This window comes from Gavialis gangeticus, unplaced genomic scaffold (genome assembly GCF_001723915.1).
Source record: "Gavialis gangeticus isolate Ggan-Ray unplaced genomic scaffold, GavGan_comp1, whole genome shotgun sequence".
NCBI lineage: Eukaryota > Metazoa > Chordata > Crocodylia > Gavialidae > Gavialis > Gavialis gangeticus.
In genome coordinates, this window is record NW_017729022.1 from 47176283 (window position 1) to 47183302 (window position 7020).

The following is a 7020-nucleotide window of genomic DNA, read 5'->3' on the forward strand; positions in this document are numbered from 1 at the left end:
AAATCCTGATCAGTTATACCAATTTGCAATAGTTCAATGGAAATAAGTTGAGTTACTCTGGATTTATAATGATTAAATGGAGAGCTGTCAATAACCTGCCACGATCGTGTATTTTGCCTTTGCAGTTTAAAACATTTAACTATGCCTTTATCCTAAGCCAGGCTTCTGTAAGCAAGAATTGAATTCCCTTATATAAGTGCAAATCCTTAGCAAACTAGATAACATATAGATGTTTCTCCTTGTGTGTAATATTTCCCTTCTGAGTCGTCATACCTGATAGTGTTTATTGAATCTAAGACTACCACAGGTATAGTCTCCTGTGTATTAAGATGTACTTAATATTTAATTTTGACATTTCACTGAGCATACAGGGAAAACTACTCTTTTCAGTATTCTTGCAGGTTTCCCCATGCCCCCCTGTACCCAGTCAGGGCAGTGAGGAGAGCAGTGTGATCATTGACATCACCTGTCACAAGCTTAGTGTCCCCTGTCTGCTCCTTACTGGGTACTGGGAGCTTTTCCTTTAAGGGAAATCCCTCTTTACTCACCCACTGTGACTTGATGTGAACAGAACACTAGGGAGGGAGGCTCCAATGATAGATGGTATCTTTTCCTCAGGGAGGCTCTTAAGCATGTTTTATGGAGCTCCTCCACCCCATCCACACACCAACTGGATATTCAAGGTGGTGCGTGATGATGCTAGTTGGGGCAAACATTGTCTGGTGGCCCATATAATGGGGCAAGATTATCTGGGCAGGGCATCACCGAACATGGCTTCTGCTATCCCAAATCACTCATATACTTAATTTAACACTTGTGTATTTATCTTCAGTTTTTTACACAAAACAGTCCTAGGCTTAGTCCCTCAGTCATGGAACTGACAATGTAATTCCAAAAGAAACACTCAAATGGTGGCAGTTGAGCCTGAGTCTACCACTGCCACCTCCAATCCCAGGTAATCACCCTGGATGGGCAATGTCCATCCCAATAACTTGTCTTTGGGATTATTATCAGTATCCCCACAGTTCACTTTTTAGATCAATTTGTAGACAATAGAAGTCAAAGTTTACTCAGCTCCTTAGCCAGGGCGGGGCTAGGCAGATGCCCATAAAGAAAAACTCAAAGACAGTGTAGCCCTTCCAGTACGCTCTGTCAGGTGCTAGGCAGGGTGTCACACTCATGCATTCCTTTTGCTCCCTCCATCTGGGTGCAGGACCACAGAGTCATCCAGGTTTTCTGTGGCTGAGACATTCATGGATGAGAACCCCTCTGGGTTCTTTGTTTCTGGGCTCCCACATCTTCTCTCCGCATCCTGGGTTATCTGGTTCATCGGAGCTGGAGAGCTGTCTCGGCTGCTTCCATCCAAATCTCCTGCCCAGACCCTCTGACACCCTGGGCATGCTTTTATTGTGTCACTTCCTGCACACCTGCCTACAAACAGAGAGAACATACTTGTAAAATGTAGTGGCAGCAGCGCATGCTGCTCCATTGCCATAGATCCGGTGCCTGCAGGTAAATCATGCCCATCACTAGCCTTTACCAGGCTAGTCTCTCCTATGGGCTGAAGCCACTTGGAGTGGGCTTCACCCATCCCAGGGGGCACTCAACCCCCTTCCTGTGGTGTGCGGCCACACTCCCCCGCAATTGTTTGCCTCCTCAAGGGGCCCCGGTGGGCATTCTGCTTGCTGCTGACCAGCTGGTAGGCAAAAAAGGTGCCATATTTAAAACCATGGTTTTCATTTCCCTGCTGGTCAGGAGCGAGTGGCAGGAGGGGGATGTGGGGGAAGCTGCAAGATTAAAGGAGCTGCCACGCAGCCCACTTCTGCCGTGAATTTGGTAGGTCTCTACAGGTGACATAAATGGCCTACTAGGTGTGCATGTGCCACTCAGGACAATTTTTGTTTATGTGAGGTAGTGATATATTCTGCCAGTTGGAGCTGAGTGGGTCATTGGACCACAGCTGTTATGCTCCAAGATTGACTCCAGGTGACATCAACATCACCCTAAAGTTGTACAGTTCTGTTCTGGTTCATCTCAAATTCTGTCCTGCCTACAGACTATTTGCACTTGAGAAGTCATCCCTGCAGATCACTGAAATGTTTAGTGAGTAGCTGTAGCACAAGATGGCATGCACATAGGAAGACATCTATGTAATCAAAGACCTCAAACAATTTCTACTGAGCTGTAAACCAAGCAATGAATGTGTCTTCACAGGGAGGTTTTTATATCGTCAGGTTTCAAGGTGCTCAAGGTAATCCCAGTCCGAGATTTCCTAAAGCTATGGAGAACTGAAACAGAACTTTATAATCAAGCAGAAAAAAAAGTTTATATTTGTACTCATAGAACCTTGTCAAGAGCCACTTCCATTGATGAAAGGTATCAAAACTAGTCTACTAAGGGATTAATGAGCTGGTTGATAGGCCTTCTAACCACTGAGAGTCCATGGCCATTATGTCAAACCCCTCTAGAGACATGAGTTTCTGTGTTGATTAACTAGAGTTCAACAAGTGTGGAACAAATAGTAATCTATGCTAGTGACTAGATGCAAAATGCTGCAGTGTTCAGCACACTTGATGCCTGGCTTTGGCAGGTACCATTCTCTTGGGATTCATCTACATTTACCATATTCATTACTCCATTCCAGAGGTACACATTCAAATTCCTGCCATCACCTAAATGGTCAAGGATATCTTTTTGTGTCCAAGTACCAGTCATACTATTTTAGGCTTGCCAAGCTAAAAGATTTTTCCTCGAACACAGTCACTAATCACATGGGGTTCCTCTTTATGAGGCACGGTGACCTGGAAGGGCTCTCCATGGATAATAATGGGCCATAGTTCAACCAATCCCAGGCCTATCTGTTCACAGTGTTAGTAAAAGAACGCAACTTTATCCACACCACTTCAAGTTTTTTTTTCCACAAAGCAATGTGGTCATCAAGGTTGTGGTAAAGCTAGTGAAGTCCCATTTTAAGAATACCAATGATTCAGAAAAGATGTTATTGGCAAACTGCACCAGACCATTTGAAAACAGTTTTGTCCTGACTGAGTTATTTTTGAGCAGATGCCACTGTACTCCAGTTCCTTTAAGACTGCTGCAACTCAAGCCACATAATCCATAGTGCATACTTAAAAGGAAGGTAACCACTTGAAGAAACCAGATAAATGTTGACAAACTCCTCTGAATGGGAAATTTCCTAAACACCAAGTAGATAAGTGTAATACAGGTAGCAGCTGCCCCGTTCAACTACCCCTCTTCCAGCCTTTCCATGCCTCCAATTTCTTTCCCGCCATGACTTGGCTGTTGTTTTTTTGGGAGGAGTGGAAACTCCTAGGACTAGTAGTGGCCTCACAAGTAACCTGGACCATCCAATCAGGTCAGGCACCCTGCCTGGGTCCTCTGTCCAGCCATTTGCCCAGTGCTCTTGTGAATTTCTGAAGGCTTGTCAGCTATCCTAGCCTTAGTCCCCTTTTTCTGTCTGGCCAGACCCCTGCTTTGGTTCACTGAATAGACTTCAGCCTCTGGGGTATCAGCCTTGACTTAACAGCAGCCTGCTGTCTGGGTGGGTGGGTGAGTGGGGGGGGAGTTTCTATCTCTGTTTTCCAGTCTCTGCTTCTCATCTTAGGACTGTCTCCTGACCCCTATAGCCAGGGGCACATCTGGCTACCCTGTAACCACAACCTGGTCATACTACTCAAAGGAGTTTTAGTTTGCTGAGCCCCAAGTCATTTAAGGCACATTATGCCACCGAATTTCCTACAGCAGCTGGAATTAATGCGCAGTGTGCCTCTGAGGTGTGCAAACACCAACACAATTAAAGTGGTGCAAAGGCATTTAGCCTGCTTTAAAGTGTTGTGCACACACGCCTCTCGTTTCATCTACATATGGCCTTATAGTTGTTTAGTGGATTCCTGGCAGTGTGTTATGCTTTATAGAATACAGAAATACATTTACTTTCAAACATTATTACTATAATTTTTATTAGGGTTGAAGCCCAGTAAAAATGGCCTAATGCAAACCAGCTCCTAACACAGCTGTGGTTATTGCCTTACACATTTCTATTTAGGATATGTTCATGTTGTATAACAGCTGACAAACTTAAATGAGTTAATTTATTTGCTTGTTTTTGAGAAATTTTTGTTTTGATTACAGTTTTCCCAACTGTTGGAGGTAGAAAGACTTCTAATTTTGCATTTGAATTCAGTCCCAAAGCCTCAAAGTCATCCTGTTCTTGTTTTTCCAAAATCTTCCATAGAAAATATTTAGTCTGTGTTTCAAGCTGCCAGCATCTGTTTGATCAGATTTTTTTTTACTTTGTTTTCTCTTGGATCTCACAGACTTCAGATATAAACATTTGTGATAAGAAACAGTGGGTGGGTGGGGCGGGGGGAATCTTTTTGCCATACAACTGAGGCTTAGTTCAGTCTGTAACACAGATCCATTGTATGACTTGAATCCCCTATTTTCAGAGCCCAGGTCTTGGAGTCAGGATGTGAATAGTTTATTAATGTCTAATCATGCCACTCTCAATATTCAACATAATTCAGTTATTCAACATAAATTCAGAGTGGCGGAAGAGGGTATTTTGTGAGTGGTCCTTTTGATTTCACTGGAGTTAATTACAGGAATAAAGAAGTTCTAGGAGAGTAAAGAAAGTATAATCCTACCCAAGATCTCTCATGGCAAAAACAGTTAATGCAAGTTTGTATGTAACTTAATAAAATACTAGAACACTTAGATAAAAGTCTTGTTGTCCTTTGCACAGGACTTGCCTACATAAGGGAAAGAAAAAGGCTAGGGTTACCTATCTATTTACTATAAGGATCTCCTAAGACCCACAACCTTAGTAGGAATATGCCAGAATAAAAGACATACACACTAAATCAAGCCATCATGGTGAGGATGTTAACATTTCTGTTATCTCCTGCCATTTATTTTAGAGTCTTTGAAGTCTAAACTGGTGCTTAGGCAAGGAGCTATATTTTTTAACTGATAGAAAGAACCAAGGAGGCCCAGGAGAAGGGTTAGAGCTGGGATGGACAAAATAGGCATGAGAACAGCCCAGCCTAATGAAAACCCATCAGAAAGACTACCTGGAGGTTTGAGGAAAGGCCTGGCTGGGAGCAACTGAGAAGAGATGGAGTGGACCTTAGAAAGGCAAAGAGTGCAAGGGGTCCAAAAACAGAACACAGACATTGAGAGGCACACATAAAGACATAAAAGGGAAGTAGAGGCTACATTTTCAGAAACTCAAAGTGTTATGTAGTGGCTCTGTTGTTGGATATACTTTGACCTTAGAGATGAGCCCCTCTTCCAGAGACCCCATTACTGAAGGAACATCAAGGCATGGCAAGTGAGTTAGATGGGAAAACTAGGAAAGAGTCAAGGGCTAAACAATGACTACAGGTGCTTCAATTCAGTTTAAGGAGGTATTGATGCCTGCTCACACTACCAGACAATTCTTTTTTCATGATTCTGCCTCAGTTCATAATAGCATATTATTTCTTTGTCAGGCTGAGGAAGCATCTGCAGATGGTCTGTGTTCTTTCTGAATGTAGTGGTAAAGTAGCCAGAGGCCAGTACATATGCAAGAAAGCCAGTCAGTTAAAATGTAAATTGAAGTGACCAGTGGGGGGAAGGGGGGCATGAATGTTGATGTAGTCAAAGGATGGCAGACAGAGGGTGGGGAGAAGGTAATGAGAAGAACTGGTAAAAAGTGGAGGGTTTACCTGGGGAGTCAGTTGTTAGGCACGTTATGTATCATAATGTATATATTTTGTCCATCTTTTTTTGTATCTAGTAGGTTGACGAAGTGACATTTGTAGGCCCATCTGTGAATTCCCTTTTGTTTTGTCAATTCCCTTTGAAAATTCAAACTGAGAGATTGGAGAGTATATTGGAAAGTGTTTTTCTTGTGAGAAATGTGCTTCCACAGGTAATTGGGTATTCTTGTCTTTGATAGATTTCCGGTGTGCGTTCATTCTGGTGCACGGTTGTTGTTTGTTTTCTCCTACATATTGTCCAGCAGGGCATTTGTTGCATTGGATGAGATGTATTACATTTCTGCAGGTGTAAGATCCAGGAATGCTGATGGCTCTGTTGTGGGGTGTAGTAATTGTGGGGGTGGTGGAGATGTGTTGGCAGGTTTTGTATTTCTTGTCCTGGCATGGTCTGGATCCATTCGGTGTGTTTTGGGCTGTCGGAAGTTTGCTTCTGCTGATGAGGTCAGCAAGGTTCAGTGCTTGTTTAAAGGATAGGATGAGTGGTTCTGGTAAGATCTCTTTGAGAATTGGGTCTCCTTCTAGTATGGGTTGCAATTGTCTGAAGATTTTCCATATATTGGCATTTTACAGAATGCAAAGGAAGTTACAGGATGAAATCCTGGCCAAGATGGAAATAAATGGAAGAGTTTTTTCCCATTAACTTCATGGAGCCAGGATTGGACTTGTAGTTGTTAGATAGAAAGATAATACAAGAAAAGCTTAGAAGGGTCAAAAGATAGTGCCAAGGTTGAGATTGATCTTGCAGAGTACTTTCTTGTGAGAGGTTTTGAATACTTGGTTTAATTTTAGGCAGGGGCAGGAGAGAAGGGAAGGGCAAGAAGCCATGTTAAAATTTGTATTGACTTAGACCAGCATTTCTGAAAAGTATGGTGTATTGAGCTTTATGGTTTGTTGAATTGTATAATGTAGTCAGTTCTGTACATATGGGAATGGCAGATCCCTTGTAAACTGCTTGGGAAAAAGAGGAGGGAGGGAGAGCATAGAAAAACATATTTTTTTAAGAAGGAGAAAGAAAGGAAGGGAAAAGAAGCAAAGGGTTATGTGCCTGCAAACTGGATTGGTTTTTGCGCAGTCAATATGGAATAAAGTGTATGTAAAGGATTTAGAGCATCACGGCTTTTAGGTTCTTCATATAAAAAACAGGGAAAAAGAAAGGAAGAAAAAAATCTAAAATGAGAAACTTTTAATAAATAAGATGTCTGAAATTTTAATATTATCATATGCTGAAAAATCCTGG